The 21,316-nt window shown below is 48.1% G+C and overlaps 1 protein-coding gene and 1 long non-coding RNA gene across 3 annotated transcripts in view; one reads left to right on the top strand and one right to left on the bottom strand.

The window, feature by feature from the left end:
• Window positions 1–21,316, bottom strand: part of LOC148144678 (uncharacterized) — a 92,637-nt gene that overhangs the window by 55,517 nt on the left and 15,804 nt on the right. The gene's annotated exons all lie outside the window — the stretch shown is intronic.
• On the top strand, window positions 8,582–14,303 carry LOC148144679 (uncharacterized). 2 transcript variants are annotated; one of them, XR_015751574.1, is made up of 3 exons: window positions 8,582–8,705; window positions 13,005–13,221; window positions 14,002–14,303. It is a non-coding gene; the product is annotated as an uncharacterized LOC148144679 (long non-coding RNA). The 2 variants fall into 2 exon arrangements; XR_015751573.1 differs by lacking the exon at window positions 8,582–8,705 and adding an exon at window positions 8,720–8,848.

Below are 21,316 nucleotides of genomic sequence, written 5' to 3'. Positions count from 1 at the left end.
TGGTGGGTTACTGTTTGGAGGGTTGGTGTGGACCTGTTGGGCCTGTTTCCGTACTGTAGGGAATTGAATCCAATCTCAGCTCAGACATTGCGTTAAAAGTCAGAATCTGTCTTTATCCCCACTTGAATCTGACTAGTTCTGTTTCTAAAGTAGGAATTTATAAAATACAACGTTCTGACAGCTTGCAGATTGTGCATTTTTGAGCAAAATAGAATTTATCTGAAAATATAATTCTGCAAATGCAAATTCACCCCCATGGACTTGTGTGCTTACAGCTAAAAAGTTTATTTCCGTGCTGTGTATCTTTGTCTATTTGGTAACAGATGCTTTATTTCTGTTGGCATAAATATTGTTGTAAGTCATAGTTGGGTACTAATAGTTAGATATAAAGCAAAGAGAATTCCTCAAATAGGGCACTATCAGAATCCTGGGAGACCCCTATTTCTGGTTTACTTCCTATTGACAAACATTAAGCATGAGCACCTATTTATTTCTATTTTTTTGTTTCACCTTTTCTTGTTTGATTCCCTGGTACGACTGTACTCTGTGTCTGGTCGGTTGTCAGGCTGGGAGATAGTGGATAGGGTTTCGATTGACTGAATGTTGTATTGTTCTGGAAGGTGTGGGGGGGGGGGGAGTGTTGGGGAATCAAAACTTCAGCAGAGCTGAGAACAGATCAACATCTTACTCTGTGGGAACAGGGAGATCAACAGAGGACAGAGAAACCAGGACCTGAAATCCGACCTGACACCGGATTACTGTGATCAGTGTTTTCATTAGCAATGCCAATCCTCTACCTTCACCTAGCTTCCCGTTTGACTATCCCCTCGATATTCAAGATCCAATCCTTGTCGTCCTGAAGCCATGTCTCGGTAGGGAGTCTCAGAATATAATTATTCTCTTCAATGTGTGCAGTCAGTTCATTCACTTTTGTAACAGAGCAGCACACATGCAGACACACTGTTTTCGGTTTACATTTTTTATGATCTTTGCAATCCAGTTTTAATTGCTGGTACATTTACTCTCCTTGTCTCCATCATTCTGTGATGTTCATTTCCCACATCACTACATTGCTCACTGGCCTTGATTGGGATTGGCCATAGTGCCCAGGGATGTGCAGGTTAGGTGTATTTGTCAGGGTAATGTAGAGCGGTAGGGGAATGGGTCTGGGTGGGTTCCCCTTCAGAGGGTCGGTGTGGACTCGTTGGGCCGAGTGGCCTGCTCCCACACTGTGGGGATTCTCTGAAGCGATGGAATATTTACAAACGGTGCAGGACAGCGCAGGCGCAGTGCGTGCGCCCGCTTGGCCCCGCCCATCCGCTCCTTTCGTGACGTCACAACGCGGAAGTGACACTGAATGAATGAAAATCCCTCCGTCTGGGCTAATCCTGGGGCGGGAAAATCTGTTCACTTGTAGCAACGGGAGTGATTCCAGGGAGGGAGCAGACCCTGTCAACTCAGGTATGGGAGTTAGTTACCAGGTGAGGAGGACAGAGATTGGGAGGAGTAGATATCTTTTCTGTTTTCCTTTTCAAAATGCACCCGATTTCCACAAGTAAATGCAACAGGTATAAGTACAGCACATGCAGCTTCAAGCCGGCTGTGCATCCTCTGTTCTTCCTCTGCCTTGGCTCCAGCACTTTTTTGGCTTTCTATCCCTCCCCCCTCCACCTGCCCGGTGTTCATACCTCAATGTTTTCCCGGTTGTCTTTTGTGGGCTTTGAAAACTTTCCCAATCGTCTGGGTACAGGATTTGGGAGATTGTGTTGTAGCTGTCCAGGACATTGGTTAGGCCACATTTGGAATATTGTGTGCAGTACTGGTCTCTCTGCTGTAGGAAGGATGTCATAGAGTCATGGATGTTGTGAAACTTGAAAGGGTTCAGAAAAGATTGGCAAGGATGTTGTCAGGGTTTGAGCTGAACAGGATGGGGCTGTTTTCCCTTGAGTACCAGAGGCTGAGGGGTGACCCTACAGATTTCTATAAAATCATGAGGGGCAGAGATAGGATAAATAGACAAGGTGTTTCCCTGGAATGGGAATCCAGAACTAGAGGGTAATAGGTTTAGGGTTGGGGGGAGATTTAAAAGGGCCCTAAGGGGCTACTCTTATATTCAGAGGGCGGTGCATTTAAGGAATGAGCTGCCGGAGGAAGTGGTGAAGGCTGGTACAATTCCAGCATTTAAAAGGCATCTCGCTGAGTATATGAATAGAAAGGGTTTGAAGGGATATGGGCCAAGTGCTGTCAAATGGGACTAGTGATTGAGGATATCTGATCGGCATGGATGAGTTGGACCGAAGGGACTATTTCTGTGCTGTACATCTGGTAGACAATGGTCCTCAGAATTCTGTTCCCATTAGGCTCACTCTTAACTCTATTGCACATGGTCTTGGCGACAGTATCACATTCTGAAATGAGAAAAGACCTATAAATGCGCAAGGGAATAGTTCCGTTCTGGGTGTGTACATGGAGATGAGTATAGTTACTGAAGTGTGTCGGTGTTAATGCCTTGATGTCTCATTTTGCTCCCACCTTCCCGGGGTCGTTAACCATTTTGTGTCTGGTCCTACCTCAAGAAGCTGCGTTGCAGGTTCGCCCTGAATTGACACACTTTTTTTTGCTTCCCAAAATCAGATCTGCTCACTCTCAGCAGGATCCCAGTGTTGTGAAAGATATTAACTTTCAGGTGGAGGTATCCAAAATTCAGAGAGATGTCAGTCTTGATGTTTTTGCTCATCTGCCCCTGTAAGATCCTGAATCAGCACCTTCAGGGGAATTAGTTAGAGCAGAGGGGGAGAGAAAGTGGGATGGTACTTTCAATTTTGTGGAACAACAAAAGAATATTCCACAGAAAGTAGAATTGCTTGTTCTAAATTTCTACCCTGCACTGATAATCCCTTTTGTAATCCCTTTTTGCAGAGTATTTGAAAATCTGAAGACTGAGGTTTCAAAATCAATGAATGAAGGGCTTACGCCCAAAACATTGACTCTCCTGCTCCCCGGATGCTGCCTGACCTGCTGTGCTTTTCGACTGTCTGTCCAGCGTCTGCAGTCCTTACTTTGCTGTCAATGTCTGACAGTCACTCAATCCATCGGGACCACAACCTTGTTTGACTGTGATTTCTGTGAGAGGGATCAACGCTTTTTCGTTCCTGTTTGAGGACGTTTTCAGCATCAGTGGGACTGGATGAGAGACCCAATTGTGACAGCGCCCTGTGTGTGGAGCCTGAAACAGTTATACGGCCTGGAAAGGGGATTTCACAGCAGGGAGGGGCTCCCCACGCGTTTGTGAGCAGCTGAAGCTGTGGCCATGGAGAAACCTGAGGAATCCCACCCCGTGGAGAAACCGTGGAAGTGTGGCGACTGTGGGAAAGGCTTCTGTGTCCCGTCTGCCCTGGAGACCCATCGGCGCAGTCACACCGGGGAGAGGCTATTCCCTTGCACCGACTGCGGGAAGGCCTTCAAACATTCCTCGCATCTGCTGAGACACCAGCGTGTCCACACAGGGCAGAGGCCCTTCAGCTGCCCAGATTGTGGGAACGCCTACAGGTATTCCTCCACCCTGCTGAGACACCAGCATGTCCACACAGGGCAGAGGCCCTTCAGCTGCCCCGAGTGCGGGAAGGCCTTTGCCGACGTCTCCTCCCTGATGAGACACCAGCGGATCCACACGGGGGAGAGGCCCTTCAGCTGCCCCGAGTGCGGGAAGGCTTTTACCGATGTCTCCACCCTGATGAGACACCAGCGGATCCACACCGGGGAGAGGCCGTTCATCTGCTCTCAGTGCGGGAAGGGCTTCTCCCGCTCCTCCCACCTGCGGAGCCACCAGCGAGTTCACGTGCCATCGCAGGGGGATTGAAGGAGTGACGGCTGAGTGCCAATATCAATTGGGCCATCAACCCACTTCCAGGGACTCCCTGGTTCGAATTCCACCACGACAGATGGCAGAATTGGTATTCGGTCAGAAATGTGGAGTTCGGAATCTAACGATGAGACCGTTTCAGGGAGGGGGTGGTGCAGGGGAGAAAGTCCCCATCTGATTCACTCTCTCCCTTGTTAGGGAAGAGAACCGCCATTGTGGGAAAGGATTCACTCAGTCGTTCCAGCTGCACCCTTTACCCGGTCTGGCCTACACATGACTCCAGACCCACAGCAGTCTGGTTGACTCGACACTGCCCCTTCCTGACAAATGAGCGGGGAGAAACTTACTTGGAGACAGGGTATGGGTTGAAATTGCTGAGTGAGGCAATACTTCCTCCGGGTTATGGCTGTACCAAGGATCCGATTACAAAGGGACAACTTGCTGCTGGCCAACAGTAAAGACAGTGAAGGGGGTGGGACAGGGGGTGTGTGGTGTGTGCACTTTGACCTTGAGGTGCTCACAAAGCAACTGCTTTTTCTCTGCCTTTTTGCTGGGGGGATCTGAAGCTGTAACAAAGTTGTGTTGCAATAAAGGTTACCTGAACTTACTACCGGGCTCAGACTTTCATTGAAAGCTTTGAGCTCCAAGAGGTTTTTGTTTTAAAGCTGCTCATTTCTTTCAGCCTCCTGCACTAAGTTTAGAACATAGAACAATCCAGCGCAGAACAGGCCGTTCAGCCCTCGATGTTGCGTCGACCTGTGAACTATTCTCAGCTCGTTCCCTGATACTATCCCAAAATCATCCATGCACTTATCTAAGGATTGTTTAAATCTCCCTAATGTGGCTGAGTTGACTACCTTAGCAGGTAGGGCATTCCGCTCCCTTACCACTCTGTGTAAAGAACTTGTCTCTGACATCTGTCTTAAAGCTGTCACCCCTCAATTTGTAGTTATGCCCCCTCGTACACGTTGACGTGATCATCCTAGGAAAAAGTCTTTCTCTGTCTACCCTATCTAATCCTCTGATCATCTTGTATGTCCCTATCAAATCCTCCCCCCTTAGCCACCTTCTTTCCAATGAGAAAAGGCCCAAGTCTCTCAGCCTTTCATCATAAGACCTTCCCTCCAGACCAGGCAACATACTGGTAAATCTCCTCTGCTTTTCCAATGCTTCCACATCCTTTCTGGAATTGGGTGACCAGAACTGTACACAATATTCCAAGTGTGGCTGCACCAGCGTTTTGTATAGTTGCAGCATGATATTGCGGTTCCGGAACTCGATCCCTCTACCAATGAAACCTAACACACTGTATGCCTTCTTCACAGCACTATCCACCTGGGTGGCAACTTTCAGGGATCTACGCACATGGACTCCAAGATCCCTCTGCACATCCACACTACCAAGAATCTTTACATTGACCAAGTACTCTGCCATCCTGTTATTCTTCCCAAAGTGCTTCACCTCGCATTTAGCTGTATTGAACTCCATTTGCCACCTCTCAGCCCAATTCTGCAGTTTATCCAAATCCCCCTGCAACCTGTAACATTCTTCCAAACTGTCCAGTACTCCACCGACTTTAGTGTCGTCTGCAAATTTACTAATCCATCCACCTATGCCTGTGTCTAAGTCAGTTATAAAAATGACTAACAGTAGTGGTCCCGAAACTAGTAATCGGACTCCAGGCTGAGTATTTTCCATCAACCACCACTCGCTGCCTTCTTCCAGTTTCTAATCCAAACTACTAAATCACCCTCAATTCAATGCCTCTGCATTTTCTCCATCAGCCTCCCATGTGGAACCTTTTCAAAGGCTTTACTGAAGTCCAAGTATACCATATCAACTGTCCTACCCTCATCTACATGCTTGGTCACCTTCTCAAAGAACTCAATGAGGTTTGTGAGACGCGACCTGCCCTGGACGAAACCATGTTGACTATCTGAAATCAAATTGTTGCTTACTAGATGATTTTAAATCTTCTCTTATAATCCTTTCCAAAATCTGTTCTACAATAGATGTAAGGCTCACTGGTCTATAATTACCTGGGTCATCTCTGCTGCCCTACTTGAACAAGGGCACAATATTTGCAATCCTCCAGTCCTCGGGTATTAAACCCGTAGACAATGACGACTCAAAGATCAAAGCCAAAGGCTCTGCTATCTCCTCCCTAGCTTCCCAGAGAATCCTCGGATAAATCCCATCCTGCCCAGGGGACTTGTCTACTTTCACTCCTTCTCAAATTGATAACACCTGTGTGTAACTAACCTCGATCCTTTCGAGTCTAATATCTCGTACCTCATTCTTTTCTTGAGTGAACTCCGATAAGAAATGTTAATTTCGCACCTCTCCGAACTCTACAGGGTCCATGCTCAACTTCTCACTTCTGTCTTTGACTGGCCCTATTCCTACCCTAATCATCCTTTTATTCCTCACATACCTATAGAAAGCTTGAGCGTTCTCCTTTATTCTATTTGCTAAAGACTGCTCGTGTCCTCTCTTTGCTCTTCTTAACTCTCTCTTTAAATCCTTCCTCGGTGATCTGTAATTCTCCATCGCCTCATCTGTACCATCTTGCCTCATCAACACATAAGCCTCATGGAACAGCATCATAAGACACAGAACTTATATCAAAAGATCAGTGTCATGCAACTGATAGAATATATTGATCAAACTTAGATAGTCTTCATCTCTTAGAATGGGTGCGGGCTTTGGTTCAGTAATACGTAACAATGTTCTTGAGATGACTGAAGGTTTTATTAAAAAAAGACACCTCTGCTCATACAATGAATTAAAGGTGTGAGATTTGAGTCTGTTGGTATTCCAATCTTGAATCAGACAGGTTCTGTTTCCAAAGTCGGAATTTGTAAAATATTAGATGCATTGACTGCCTGTAGATTGTGTGCTTTTTGAACAAAATTGAATGTATCTGCAAATATAATTCTGCCAATACAATTTCACCCCAAAGAGTTGTGTGTGTGTATCTGTGTGCATGTGAGTTTGTGCATGTGTGTGTGTGTGCATGCTTGGGAAAGTGAGAGTGTGATGGAGTATGAGCCTGTGAGTGTGATAGAGTGTTGAGGGGTGTGTCTGAGAGATCGAGTATGTGTGAGAGAGAGAGGCTTAATAAAAGCAAGGGGTTGTACAAATAATGGTCGGGCCATGAGTCGTGCTATAGAACAGGCAGACATGGGGGAGGTGGTGTTCAGGTACATAGTTCTTTGGAAGTTGCATCACTGCTAGACAGGGTGGTTAAGGTGGCATTTCGCAACATTGCCTTCATTGTTCACACCATTGAGTAAAGGGGTTGGGACATCATGTTGAGGTTGTACAGGATGTTGGTGAGGCCACTTTCAGAGTACTCAGTACAGTTCTGTTGGCCCTGTTACAGGAAGAATACTATTAGAGAGAGTTTAATAAAGATTTACCAGGATGTTGTAAGGACTGGAGGGTTTGAGTTATAAGGAGAGGCTGGGTCTTTATTCACTGGAGCACAGGACGTTGGGGGGGGGGGGGTGACCTCATTGAGATTGATAAAATCATGAGGATTGGAGGTAAGGTGAATAACAAAGGGCTCTTGCTTAGCATCGGCGTGCTCAAAACTAGGGGCCATTTTGTTTTAATGTGAGGAGAGAGATTTAAAAGGAACCGGAGGGGCAAAAGTTTGAAAGAGGGTGATTTGCATGTGGAATGAACTTGCTGAGGATATGGTAGCTGCAGGTACAGTGACAACATTGAAAAAGCATTTGGATGGGTACATGAATAGAAAGGTTTAGAGGGATATGGGCCAAATGCAGGCAAGTGGGACTGGTTTAGTTTGGAATCCTGGTCGGCATGGACGAATTGGACCGAAGTGTCTGTTTCTGTGCTGTATACCTTTATTGAAACCAGTAGAATTCTGAAAGGGGCTTGACAGGATAGATGCAGATAAAATGCTCCTTTGGTGGGCAGGGTCATCGAATTCCGACAATGTGGAAGCAGACCGTTCAGCCCATCTGTTTCACTCTGGCCCTCTGAACAGTACCCCAACCATACCCAACCCCTTACTGCGTATTTCCCATGACCAAGCCACCCTAACCGGTACATCCCTGGTCACTATGGGTAACTTAGCACGGCCAATTCTCCCTAACCTCTACACCCTAATCTATAACTTACCTTCTCAAGAATGTAATTTAAATGCAGAGCTTTTCTAAGAAAAATGTCAGTCTGACTCAACATTGGGACACAGACAGAATTCACACCTATTGTCTCTACTTATAAATAGGGCAACGTCTCTTCGAAATGTAGATTCACTTCGATATAACTGCGTCACTTTACATATTAAGGTATCCCTTTGAATGTGCCCACATCCCTTTGAAATGTAATCTTGTCAATTTAAACCTCTTTATTTGCAGAAATACCCGTTAAAATGTCCACGTCCCTTTTAAAATGCAGATTGCCCCTTTAGATATAACGCCGTTCCGTTAGATGTCGGAATATCTGTTTAAATTGAGCCGTGAGCTTTCCCAATGTAGACAGGGCTCCTGGAAACGTGGCAGTGTCCCCCCTGCAGCTGCAGAGCGAGACAGGAGAGTTTGTTTTTGTGAATGAGCAGTTGTAGCGCGAGGTGGCTGTTGCTTGGTGACGGTGAGGCTCCCCCGGCCCCGCCCATCCCCCCGTGCAGACATCACGCGGGGGCGAAGGCGGTTGGGAGGAGAAGTCGCTCGAGCGGGGAAGCGGCGGGAGGCGGCCGTTAGGAAAATGGCGCCGTGCGGCCCGGGGCAGACACCCGTTACTGGGCACCGCCGCCTTCCTGGCGCAGCTGCTGTGTCACGGCCACACCGGCCGGCTGTACAGCAGGCAGGAGCCGGTGAGCATTCTGGAGGCGGATGGGGTTAAGGGCCTGCTTGGGAACTCGTCGGCCGCCTGGGTGGTGGAGTTCTACTGGTCGTGGGGCGGCCCCTGTGTCAACTATGGGGCCACCTGGAAGGTACTGGGCCCGGGAGGTGAAAGGTGAGGCAGGTTGTGGGGGGACGGAGGGGAAGGAATGTGGGGCCTGTCCTGTCATAGTGACATTTTACACTCACTTTCCATCTGCTTTTACTGGCGCTTGTGCTGTTTACCCCTCACTGTGTGTTTAATCCTTGTGCTGTTTCCCCCTCACTCTTTGTTTAATCCTTGTGCTGTTTACCCCTCACTGAAGGGGCAGGACCTGTTGAGAATGGTTAATAAAGTATGTGGTGCACTAAGCCTTGTTAACATGGAGATAGTTTGTTATTTGGAAAAATATACTTTTTAATATTTAGAGTCATAGAGATGTACAGCACGGAAACAGACCCATTCGGTCCAACCTGTCTATGCCAACTAGATATCCTAAATTAATCTAGTCCCATTTGTCAGCACTTGGTTCATATCCCACTAAACCCTTCCTATTCATATTCCCATCCAGATGCCTTTTAAATGCTGTAATTATACCAGCCTCCACTACTTCCTCTCGCAGCTCATTCCATACGTGCACCACCCTCTGCATGGAAAAGTTGCCCCTTCGGTACCTTTTATATCTTTCTGCTCTCACCCTAAACCTATGCCCTCTTGTTGTGAACCTCACCCCTATTCTGGGGAAAAGACACTTAAAAAAAAAAGTTGAGCAACCAGACAAAATGCGAAAGCTGTAAAATGTTGAGCCTCATGGGGGGAGGGAGAAAAAAATGTGGCTCGACTCCATATTTCTTTTCTTGGCATTTGAACACTTAACATCTGTCAATAACACCAGCATCGCCACAGAGCATATTGTGTCTGCTCCTCGGTGTGAACAACAGCGCGCCTGCTCGCTGGTGTCACCAACACATTGTCCATGCTCCTCACTGTCGGTAGAAAAGGACACATCGCTTATCTCTGTTCCTAAAGGTCTTCCCTTTATTCTTAAAGCTATGTCCTCTGCTCCTAGTCTCTCCTACCAATGGAAACATCTTCCCAATGTCATTGCACTGTGGGGATGAAGCCCTACCCTATCCGGTCATTTCTGGTTGTCGGTGAGACGAGGCCTCAAGGTTAGAGGAAGTAGCTTTTAGACCGAGATGAGGAGGAACTGCTTTTCCCAGAGGGTCGTGAATGTATGGAATAGTCTAGATTACAGTGGTGCTGGAAAAGCACAGCAGGTCAGGCAGCATCCGGAGAGCAGGAAAATCGATGTTTTGGGCAAAAGCCATTCATGAAAATCTGTGGAATACTCTGGCCAAGGAAGCAATAGAGGCAACTTCATTAAGTATATTCAAGACACAGTTAGGTGGGATTTGGCCTGATTGGGGAATTAAGGGGTTGCTTGTGACCGTGCAGGGAGGAGGAGATGAGACAATGGATAGATCAGCCATGATCTTAATGAATGACGGAACAGGCTCACTTGTAGCAACTGGAGTGAATCCAGAGAGGGAGCAGACTTTACGACCTCAGGTATGTGTCTTGGTGAGGAAAGACAGAAGTTCTGGTTGCGACTGTTTTCCATAGCTTGCCAGAGTCTGAGGAGTGACCTTATACACTTTTATATCATCATGAGGGGCATGGATAGGATAAATAGACATGGTATTTTCCTTTGGATGGAGCAGTCCAGAACTAGAGGGTAATAGGTTTAGGATCGAGAATGTGGTGCTGCAGCAAGTCAGGCAGCATCCGAGGAGCAGGAAAATCGACGTTTCGGGGAAAGGCCCTTCATCAGAGAAGTGTGTCTGAGAGTTTGTGTGTAAGACTGCACGTAGGAGAGTGTGTATTTGCATGAGTGCCTGCTTGATAAAGTGTGATTGTGATGGAGTATGAGCCTGCGAGAGGGTGAGAGTTTTGAGGGGGTGATGTATGAATATGTCTGAGAGAGGTATGGATATAAGTGAGGGTTTGCATTTTGCTAAAATAGAGGGCAGCAAGACTTGAACAGGTAATGGTAGGGCCTTGGGTCGTGTTGTAGAACAGAGACCTGGTGGTGTTCAGGTTCATTGTTCTTGAAAACTACATCACTGGTAAATAGGGGAGTGAAGATGTTCAGCACACTTGCCTTCATTGTTCACTTGCTGAGTACAGGAGTTGGGACATCATGTTGGAGATGCACACAGAAAGTACTTTACTCAGAGGGTGATAGGTGCCTGGAACACATTACCAGTAGAGGCAGGGACGGTAGATTCATTTAAAGTGCACCTGGACAGATGCATGTGTCGTTGGAGAACTGAGGGATACAGATTCAGGAATTGGGCGATTAGGTTTAGACAGGGGATTTGGATCAGCTTAGACTTGGAGGGCTGTCGGGCCTGTTCCTGGGTTGTAAATTTTCTTTGTTCTACATTGAGGTTGTACAGGTTGTTGGTGAGGCCATTTTTCTGGAGTACTGAGTACAGTTCTGGTCGCCCTGTAATAGGAAGAAGACTATTAGAGGCTGGACCAATGAGGAGCACTGGAACTCCGGAAGGAGTCTGGTCCTCCTGCCATTGAGAGCAGCCCTATTGTCTGAATCCGAGACATCGATTTTCCTGCTCCTCGGATGCTGCCTGACCTGCTGTGCTTTTCTAATCTTGACCCATGAACTTCTGAAGCTGCTGTTGCTCTTCTCTCTCTGAATGAAGACTGCGATTCATCCAAGACTGTAATTTCCTTCCTCTGTCCAACAGCGCACTCTTCTCTCACTTCCTTTTCTATTTCTTTTATTTTCATGCTGGGATCCAATTGTTGACTTGCAGCAACTGAAAAGAAACGGAGTGAATCCAGAAAGAGGACAGACTCGGGAAAAGCTAGTCCAGGTCTGTGCCTCAAACACATGGCAAGTGCAATATCACAGTGTGAAGTTATAGTCTTTGCTGTGAAAAACAAAGCAGAAATGAGGTGTATTGTTTAAATGGTGATATATTGGGAAGTAGAGAAAGCGAGGACTGCAAATGCTGGAGATCAGAGTCAAAAAGTGCCGTGCTAGAAAAGCACAGCAAGTCAGGCAGCATCCAAGGAGTAGGAAAGTTGACGTATCGGGCACAAGCCCTTCATCTGGAATGATGTGGTTTAGGGTGAGAGGGGAAAGATATAAAAGAGACCTAAGGGGCAACCTTTTCATGCAGAGGGAGCTGCCAGAGGAAGTGGTGGAGGCTGGTACAATTGCAACATTTAAGAGGCATTTGGATGGGTATATGAATAGGAAGGGTTTGGAGGGATATGGGCTGGGTGGTGGCAGGTGGGACTAGATTGGGTTGGGATATCTAGTCGACATGGACGGGTTGGACTGAAGGGTCTGTTTCCATGCTGTACATCTCTATGACTCGAAGACTCTGTGGATGTCCAAAGGGGCCTCAGTGTCTTCCTACACCAGTCGATGCCAGTTGTCAGTCAGGTGCAGCAAGCAATCAGCAAGGCAAGTGGAATATTAGCAAGAGGAATTGAGTTCAGAAGTGGGGATTTCTTCCTTCAGTTCGGGGGTCATTGAATATATTCAAGGCTGAGTTCATCTGAGTTTTGACCAACAGAGAAGTGGATGGTTAGTGGGGAAGGCAAGAAAATAGTTTTAACACCAGTATAGAACAGTGACAGTCATACAGCATAGAAACAGACCCTTCAGTCCAACTAGTCCATGCTGACTATATTCACAAATTAAACTAATTGGATCAGCTTAGGCTTGAAGGGTCGAAGGGCCTGTTCCTGGGTTGTAAATTTTCTTTGTTCTATGTTGAGGTTGTACAGGATGTTGGTGAGGCCATTTTGTTTTTGGAGTACTGCGTACAGTTCTGTTCCCCCTGTAATAGGAAGAATACTATTGGAGAGGGTTCAGCAAAGATTTACCTGGATGTTGCCAGGACTGGAGGGTTTGAGTTATAGGGAGAGGACGGGACTTTTTCACTGGAGTGGAGGAGGTTGAGGGATGACCTTATTGAGATTTGAAAAATCATAAGGGGTGAGGAGAATAGCGAGGAGCATGTGTGGTTATGTCGAGCCAGGGATGGGGAGGTGAAACAAAATTGTGGCTCTACCCTTTTTTCCTTCTATTGACATTTGGACAGTTGAATCTGTCAGTTACGCCAGCATATCTACACAGCCAACTGCACGTGCCCCTCGGTGTCAGCAAGCACTGCGCATGTTCGCCGGTGTCTGCAAAAAACTGCACGTTTCTATCTGTCAGTACAAATGATACATGAATTTCATTTGCCAGCCCAATGAGGAGCACTGGAACACCGGAAGGAGGAGCCTCGTCCGCCTGCCATTCAGGAGAAAGTGAGGTCTGCAGATGCTGGAGATCAAAGTTGAAACTTTATTGCTGGAACAGCACAGCAGGTCAGGCAGCATCCAGGGAACAGGAGATTCGACGTTTCGGGCACAGGCCCTTCTTCAGGAATGAGCAGAGAGTGTTCAGCAGGAGAAGATAAAAGGTAGGGAGGAGGGACTTGGAGGAGGGGCGTTGGAAATGTGATAGGTGGAAAGAGGTCAAGGTGAGGGTGATAGGTCGGTGTAGGATGGAGGCGGAGAGGTCAAGAAGAAGACTGCAGGTCAGAAAGGCGGTGCCGGGCTGGAGGGATCCGGCTGAGACAAGGTGGGGGGAGGCGGGATGAAGAAACTGGTGAAGTCCAAGTTCATCCCCTACGGTTGGAGGGTTCCCAGTCGGAAGATAAGACGCTCCTCCTCCGACCGTCGGGTTGTTGTGGTTTGGCGGTGGATGAGTCCAATGACCTGCATATCCTCGGTGGAGTGGGAGGGGGAGTTGAAATGCTGTGCTACAGGTTGGTTGGGTTGGTTCGTCCGGGTGGCCCAGAGGTGCTCTCTGAATCGCTCCGCAAGTAGGCGGCCTGTCTCCTGTTGGGGAGATTTCACTGCGGTGTTTAATGTAGGGCTAGGGAGGGTGACACTTCCAGCCCTGAAATGGTTAACAACAGCCAAGCGAGCTGCTGCAGGCGATTGCATGACTGCTGGAGCTTGTAAGGGATATGCATAATGTTAATTAAATCTTGGAGCCTGTAAATACCAGCCAGTATCAATTGCCCCATCGAAACTTGGGATTAATAAAGAAACTGATCGGAATCTGTAACTGTTAGACAAGTGTGAATTGCTCTATCGGAACCTGTAACTAGTGAGTGTGAATGGCTCTATTTAAGTCTAAAGTTGATAAGTGTAATTGACAACTTAGTTAAACTAAAACTATTGAAAATGGCTAGCCTGTCAGACGCATAGTAATTCCTTGACACAATGGACTATTGAATACGGGATCGGAACCGCTCCCAGGGATGGCTGAGCCATTGTCAAGCACAGCAGGAGCTGGACAGGCACTTCGATGCGGCCAATAGGAGGACGGATCCCCAGCGCGCGCAGATGAATGGACCAATGGGGAAGGCGAACTGACCGGGGACTCCAGGCAGCGCGAAGTATAATTGTGTCAACTTTGAACGGGAAGGGAGAACGCCTTCTCCAACGAATGCATGCTTGTAGATTCGTTGTATCAGTTAAGATTCTGTGAATAAACTGCTGTCTGCGCCTAATCACAGTTGCCAGTGTGAGTCTCTCCTTCCAAAAGAACACGCAAAGACGGGACCCTCCGGGTCCGTCTTAACACTCCCCAATATAGAGGAGGCCACACCGGCTGCAGCGGATGCAGTAGATGATGTGGGTGGAGGTGCAGGTGAATCTGTGGCGGATATGGAAGTTTCCTTTGGGGCCTTGGAGAGAAGTGAGGGGGGAGGTGTGGGCGCAAGTGTTGCACCTCCTGCGGTTGCAAGGGAAGGTGCCGGGATATTTCCCTCCCCTCCCCTATCAGCTTTCCGTAGAGACCACTCCCTCCGCGACTCCCTTGTCAGATGCACACCCCCCACCGACCCAACCTCCACCCCCGGCACCTTCCCTTGCAACCACAGGAGGTGCAACACTTGCGCCCACACCTCCCCCCTCACTTCTCTCCAAGGCCCCAAAGGAAACTTCCATATCCGCCACAGATTCACCTGCACCTCCACCCACATCATCTACTGCATCCGCTGCAGCCGGTGTGGCCTCCTCTATATTGGGGAGACAGGCCGCCTACTTGCGGAGCGATTCAGAGAGCACCTCTGGGCCACCCGGACGAACCAACCCAACCACCCTGTAGCACAGCATTTCAACTCCCCCTCCCACTCCACCGAGGATATGCAGGTCATTGGACTCATCCACCGCCAAACCACAACAACCCGACGGTCGGAGGAGGAGGGTCTTATCTTCCGACTGGGAACCCTCCAACCGCAGGGGATGAACTTGGACTTCACCAGTTTCTTCATCCCGCCTCCCCCCACCTTGTCTCAGCCGGATCCCTCCAGCCCGGCACCGCCTTCCTGACCTGCAGTCTTCTTCTTGACCTCTCCGCCTCCATCCTACTCCGACCTATCACCCTCACCTTGACCTCTTTCCACCTATCACATTTCCAACGCCCCTCCTCCAAGTCCCTCCTCCCTACCTTTTATCTTCTCCTGCTGAACACTCTCTGCTCATTCCTGAAGAAGGGCCTGTGCCCGAAACGTCGAATCTCCTGTTCCCTGGATGCTGCCTGACCTGCTGTGCTGTTCCAGCAATAAAGTTTCAACTCCTGCCATTCAGAACAGCCCTATTGTCTGAATCCGAGACGTCGATTTTCCTGCTCCTCGGATGCTGCCTGACCTGCTGTGCTTTTCCAGCACCACTCTAATCTTGACCCATGAGCTTCTGAAGCTGCTGCTGCTTCTCTCTCTCTTTCTTTCTCTCTCTCTCTCTCTCTGAATGAAGACTGAGATTCATCCAAGACTGTAATTTCCTTCCTCTGTCCAACAGCACTCTCTTCTCTCACTGCCTTTTCTATTTCTTTTATTTTCATGCTGGGATCCAATTGTTGACTTGCAGCAACTGAAAAGAAAGGGAGTGAATCCAGAAAGAGGACAGACTCGGGGAAAAACTGGTCCAGGTCTGTGCCTCAAACACCTAAAAACTGAAGTACCACCGTGTGAAGTTATCGCCTTTGCTGTGGAAACAACAAAGCAGAAATGAGGTGTATTGTTTAAATGGTGATATATTGGGAAGTGGAGAAAGTGAGGACTGCAAATGCTGGAGATCAGAGTCAAAATGTGTGGTGCTGGAAAAGCACAGCAGGTCAGACAGCATCCGAGGAGTAGGATAGTTGACGTTTCGGGTAAGAGCCCTTCATCAGGAACGATGTGTGGATGGACAAAGGAGCCTCAGCGTCCTGCTACACCAGTCAATGACAGTTGTCAGACAGGTGCAGCAAGCGATCAGCAAGGCAAGTGGTATATGAGCAAGAGGAATTGAATTTAGAAGTGGGGGTGTCTTCCTGCAGTTCGGGGGTCATGGAATATATTCAAGGCTGAGTTCATATCATTTTTGAACAACAGAGAAGTGGATGGTTATTGGGGAAGGCAAGAAAATAGTTTTAAGGCTAGTACAGAACAGTGACAGTCATACAGCATAGAAACACACCCTTCTATTCATGCTGACTATATTCACAAATTAAGCTAATCCCACCTGTCTGTGTTTGGCCCACATCCCTCCGTACCTTTCCTATTCATGTACTTATCCAAACATCTTTTAAATGTTACTGTACCTGCATCTTCCACTTCCTCTAGACATTCATTCCACACACAAACTACTCTTTTTTTTTAAAAAAAAAAAAAGGTGCTCCTCAGGTCTTTAAAATCGTTCTACTCTCTCCTTAAACGTTTGCTCCCCAATCTTGAAATGACACCTGCCATTCACCTCACCTATACCCCTCATGATCTTTTAAACCTCTCTAAGGTCACCTTTTAACGTCCAATGCTCCAGTGAACAAAGTCCCAGCCTCTGCTCGATTGTAGGGAGATCCATATCCATTTGTGATCTGTTTAATGGTGGTGCAGGCTTAAAAGACCAAATGGTCGACTCCTGTTCCCAATTCTCTGTGTCCTGGACATAAGACATAGGAGCAGAAAGTAGGCTATCAGGTCTGCTCATACAATTCAATCGTGGCTGATAAGTTTCTGAGCCTCATTCTGCTACTTTCTCCATGTAACCCTTGATCCCCTTGATACTCAAGAACCTAACTATCTCGGTCTTAGATATCCTCCGTGACCTGGCCTTTGCAGCCTTCTGTGCCAATGAATTCCATAGATTCACCACTCTCTGACTGAAGAGGTTTCTCCTTATCTCCATTCTGAAAGGTCATCCCTTTACTCTAAAGCTGTGCCCTCAGGTTTTAGTTTCTCCTACCAATGGAAACATCTATCCAACATCCACTCTATCCAGGCTGTTCAGTATTATGTATGTTTAGATCTCCCCTGTGTGTGGGCCTATTAATCAGCATAAGCCAGACCCTTCAGGATGAGGTACAGCAAGGATTAGGTTCAGCAAATTGAAAATGGAGGGAGAGCGTGTAGGATGGAGATATTCAGTTTCTAGAGAATGAGAGAGGAATTAAATTAGAATTGATCGGGTGGGCTGAAGGGCAGTGGCAGATAGAGTTGAATTTGCAGAAATGTGATGTGTTGTATTTTGGTCAAGAAATGCAGGCAGGACTTAACACAGTGAAGGGGAGTGTTGCAGAACAAAGAGACCTTGAAGTACAGGTAAGTGGAGACGCAGGTAGACAGGATAGTGAAGATGATGTTTGGTATGCTTTCCTCTATTGGTCAGAGCATTGAGTGAACGAGTTGGGAGGTCATGTTGCGGCTGCACAGGACCTTGGTTAGGCCACTTTTGGAATATTGTGTGTAATTCTGGTCTCCATCCTATGGAAGGATGTTGTGAAACTTAAAAGGGTTTGGAAAAGGTTTATAAAGCTGGTGCCAGAGTTGGAGGGTTTGAGGGAGATACTGAATAGGCTGGGGCTGTTTTCCCTGTAGTGTCGGAGGCTCAGGGGTGACATTTTATAAGGGGCATGGATAGGGGTGAATAGCCAAGGTCGTTTCCTTAGGGTAGGGGAGTCCTAACCTAAGGTAGGACTCCCCTACCCTAGAGGGCAGATGTTTGAAGTGAGAGGGCAAAGATTTAAAAGGGACCTGAGGGGTCACTTTTTCACGTAGAGCGTTTTGCATGTATGGAACGAGCTGCCAGAGGAAGTGGTGGAGCCTGGTACCATTACAATATTTAACAAGCATCTGGATGGGTACATGAGGCAGCGTTTCGAGGGATATGGGCCAAATGCTGGCAAATGGAAATAGATTAATTTTGGATATATGGTTTGCATGGACAAGTTGGGTGGAAGGGTCTGTTTCTGTGGTGTCTGACTATAGTTGTTTTCGGTGAAAGCAGAAGAGTGGTTGTGAAGACGGGACTTTCAGAGCAGCTTTCAAAAATGTTTGGCCCTTACTGGGACCGGAAGAAGTTACAATGAAATCTTTCATTTGGGAGACAGCAAGCAACTAAGTGAGTACATCTGGGATTTTGGTGGAAACTGGGAATTTGTTGCACTGTGGGGATGAAGAATGTCCATTTTCTCTCTCTCTCTCTCACCACCCCACCTCTGACCCCTGTCCAGTCCATCACCCCACCCTCTCGCTATTCATTCTCTCTCTCACCCCCCCCCCCCCCCCCACCTTCTGCTTCTTGTCCTTTCTCTTCCCACCAATTGCCCCCATCCATTCTCTCTCTCTCCCCACACTCTGCAGTCCCCCATTCGGTCTCTGCTCATACTCTGGACCCCACTCCATTCTCACTCACTCCTCCACAACACACTATCCCCCCATTCTCTCCCCCGGCCCCCATCACATTCTGTCCCTGTTCCACCAGTCTTTCTCTACCCCACACCCTCTGCCCCCTGTCCATTTTCTCTCTCTCTTTCACTCTCTCTCTCCCTACCCCCCAACATTCTCTTTTTTTTCTCCTGTCCAATCTCCTCCATCAGCCCCTGTCCATTCCTCCAACCAGCCTCAATGCCCCCTGTCCAATTCCTCCTGCGACCCTCAGTGTCTCTTGTCCATTTCCTCCGGCCACCCACAGTGCCCCCTGACCATGCAGTTTGCCCCCTGTCCATTCCCCCCACCACCCACAGTGCCCCCCGACACCAACAGCACCCCTTGTCCATCCCCTCCATCACCCACATCAGCCCCTGTCCATTCCTCCAACCAGCCACAGAACCCCCTATCCATTCTCTCCCCCCACCCCCCCCCCACCACCTACAGTGTCTGTTGTCAATTTCCTCTGGCCACCCACAGTGCTCCCTGTGCATTCCACACCGGCCACCCACAGTGCCCCGTCCACTCCTTCTCTCTCCCCCCCCCCCCCCCCCCAATCCACAGTACCCCTGTCCATTCTCCCCGCCACACACTGCACGCCCTGCCCAGTCCCCCTCGCCACCCACAGCACCGGCTGTCAAACCCACACCGCCACCCATAGTACCCCCTGTCCATTCCCCCCATCATCCATAGCTTCACCCCATCCATTCACCCCGCCAACCACAAGTCCCCCATCCATTTCCCCTGCCACCCAGAGCGCCCCCTGTCCATTCCTCCAGACAGCCTCAGTGCCCCCTGTCCATTCTCCCCGCCACCCACTGTGCCCCCGTCCATTCTCCCATGGACTATAACCTGGTGTTGTGTGATTTAAAACCATATTCAGAAACATCTGAAAGCACATACTACTTTTTTTAAAAAGAGCTGCTGAAATCTTTCTGAAACTTTCATTGAAGTCTGCGCAGTTAGGCTACAGCCCCTATAAGGGTTGAATGGCCTATACGTAGTCTCGTGAAATTGGTTCCAACTATGTAGAAATAGAGTTGTCGAGCACGTACACAAAGACTTTCAGTCCAGGCTGACCAGATATCCTAATTTAATCTAGTGACCCATTTGCAAGCATTTGGCCCATATCCTTCTAAACCCTTCCTTTTCATATGCTGGAGATCAGAGCTTAAAAATGTGTTGCTGGAAAAGCGCAGCAGGTCAGGCAGCATCAAAGGAACAGGAGAATCGACGTTTCGGGCATAAGCCCTTCTTCAGGAATCCTCATTCCAAACACACACCACCCTCTGTTTAAAAAGTTGCCCCTTAGCTCCCTAATAAATCTTTTCCCACTCATCCTAAATCTATGCCCTCAAGTTCTGGACTCGCTCCCACTACCCTGGGGAAAAGGCATAAAAAAGTTGAATAGCCAGACAATGCAAAAGGAATAAAATCTGAAGCCACAGGAAAAAATGTGATTCTACCCTTTTTTTTCGATTTGCATTTGGACCCTTAAAAGCTGTCAGTAATAACGGCATCTCCCCAGAGCATACTGCGCATGCTCATCGGTGTCAGTAAGGCGCATCGCATATTTGCCGGTGTCAGCAAATCACAGCGCATGTTCTTTGCTGTCCGCCGAAAAGGCGCGCGACCTACTTTGACGAACCAATAGAATGCCAAGGAGGACCGGAAGAAGACCGGTACTCCTGCCAATCAGAGCCCCCATGTTATCTGAATGCGGAAGGTGCACCATGAATTTCAGGACCTGCTGCTGATTCTCTGCCTCTGAATGAAGATTCACCTTCACGCCGGACTGCAACTTCTTTCCTCTGTCCAACTTCTGTGAGTGCGGCACTCTCTTTTCCCACCACCGTTTTCCACTTATTTTTAACATTGGGGTCAAGGGCTCTCCCCAAGGGGGTGCTGCGGAGAGCCCTTGACCCCAACATTAGTGACGTGGGGATAGTGAAGTGGGGATAGGTGAAGACAGGTAGAGGGTAGGACCTGGTTGATCAATGGGAGGAAGGAATCTGGTTGGCAGGGAGGGGGAGGAGCTGGGACAGGAAGGGAGGTTACTTGAAATTGGAGAACTCAATGTTGAGTCCTCTGAGCTGTAGGCTACCCAGGCAGAAGATGAGGAGGTGTTCCTCCAATTTGCGGTTTGCTTCATTGTGGTAATGGTGAAGGCCTAAGATGGTCATGTCAGAAAGGGCGTGGGAAAGGAAATTGAAATGGACGGTGACTGGGAGGTCCAGTCGGCCTCTGCAGACCCAGCTGTGATGCTCAGCGAACCATTTCCCAAGTTTACACTCGGTCTCCCCGATGTAGAGAAGACTACAGTTGGCAAACACATGGCAAGTGCAGTACCATAATATGAAGTTATAGCCTTTGCTTTGGGGGGAAAAAGCAGAAAAGGTGTGGTGTTTAAATGGTGATATATTGGGATGTGGAGAAAGTGAGAACTGGAGATCAGAGTCGGAAAGTCTGGCAATGAAAAGCACAGCAGGTCAAGCAGCATCCGAGCAGTAGGACAGTCGAAGTTTCGGGCATGAGCCCTTCAGGAATGATGCGTGGATGTTCAGAGGGGCATCAGCATCCTTCTGTGCCAGTTGTCAGACAGGTGCAGCAGGCAATGAGCAAGGCGAGTGGCGTGTTAGCAAGAGGAATTGAGTTCAGAAGTGGGGATGTCTTCCTGCAGTTAGGGTATCATTTAATAAATTCAAGGCTGAGTTAATCTGATGTTTGAACAAGAAAGAAGTGGGCGTTTATGGAGGAAGGCAAGAAAATGGTTTTAAGACCAGTTTAGAACAGTTCCAGAGTCAGACAACACAGA

The sequence above is a fragment of the Chiloscyllium plagiosum genome, unplaced genomic scaffold (genome assembly GCF_037043375.1).
Source record: "Chiloscyllium plagiosum isolate Xiang-an unplaced genomic scaffold, Cpla_swu_hap1 HiC_scaffold_27, whole genome shotgun sequence".
Lineage (NCBI taxonomy): Eukaryota > Metazoa > Chordata > Chondrichthyes > Orectolobiformes > Hemiscylliidae > Chiloscyllium > Chiloscyllium plagiosum.
Note: the sequence above shows the minus strand (reverse complement) of the source record. Positions and strands in the feature narration are given on the sequence as shown.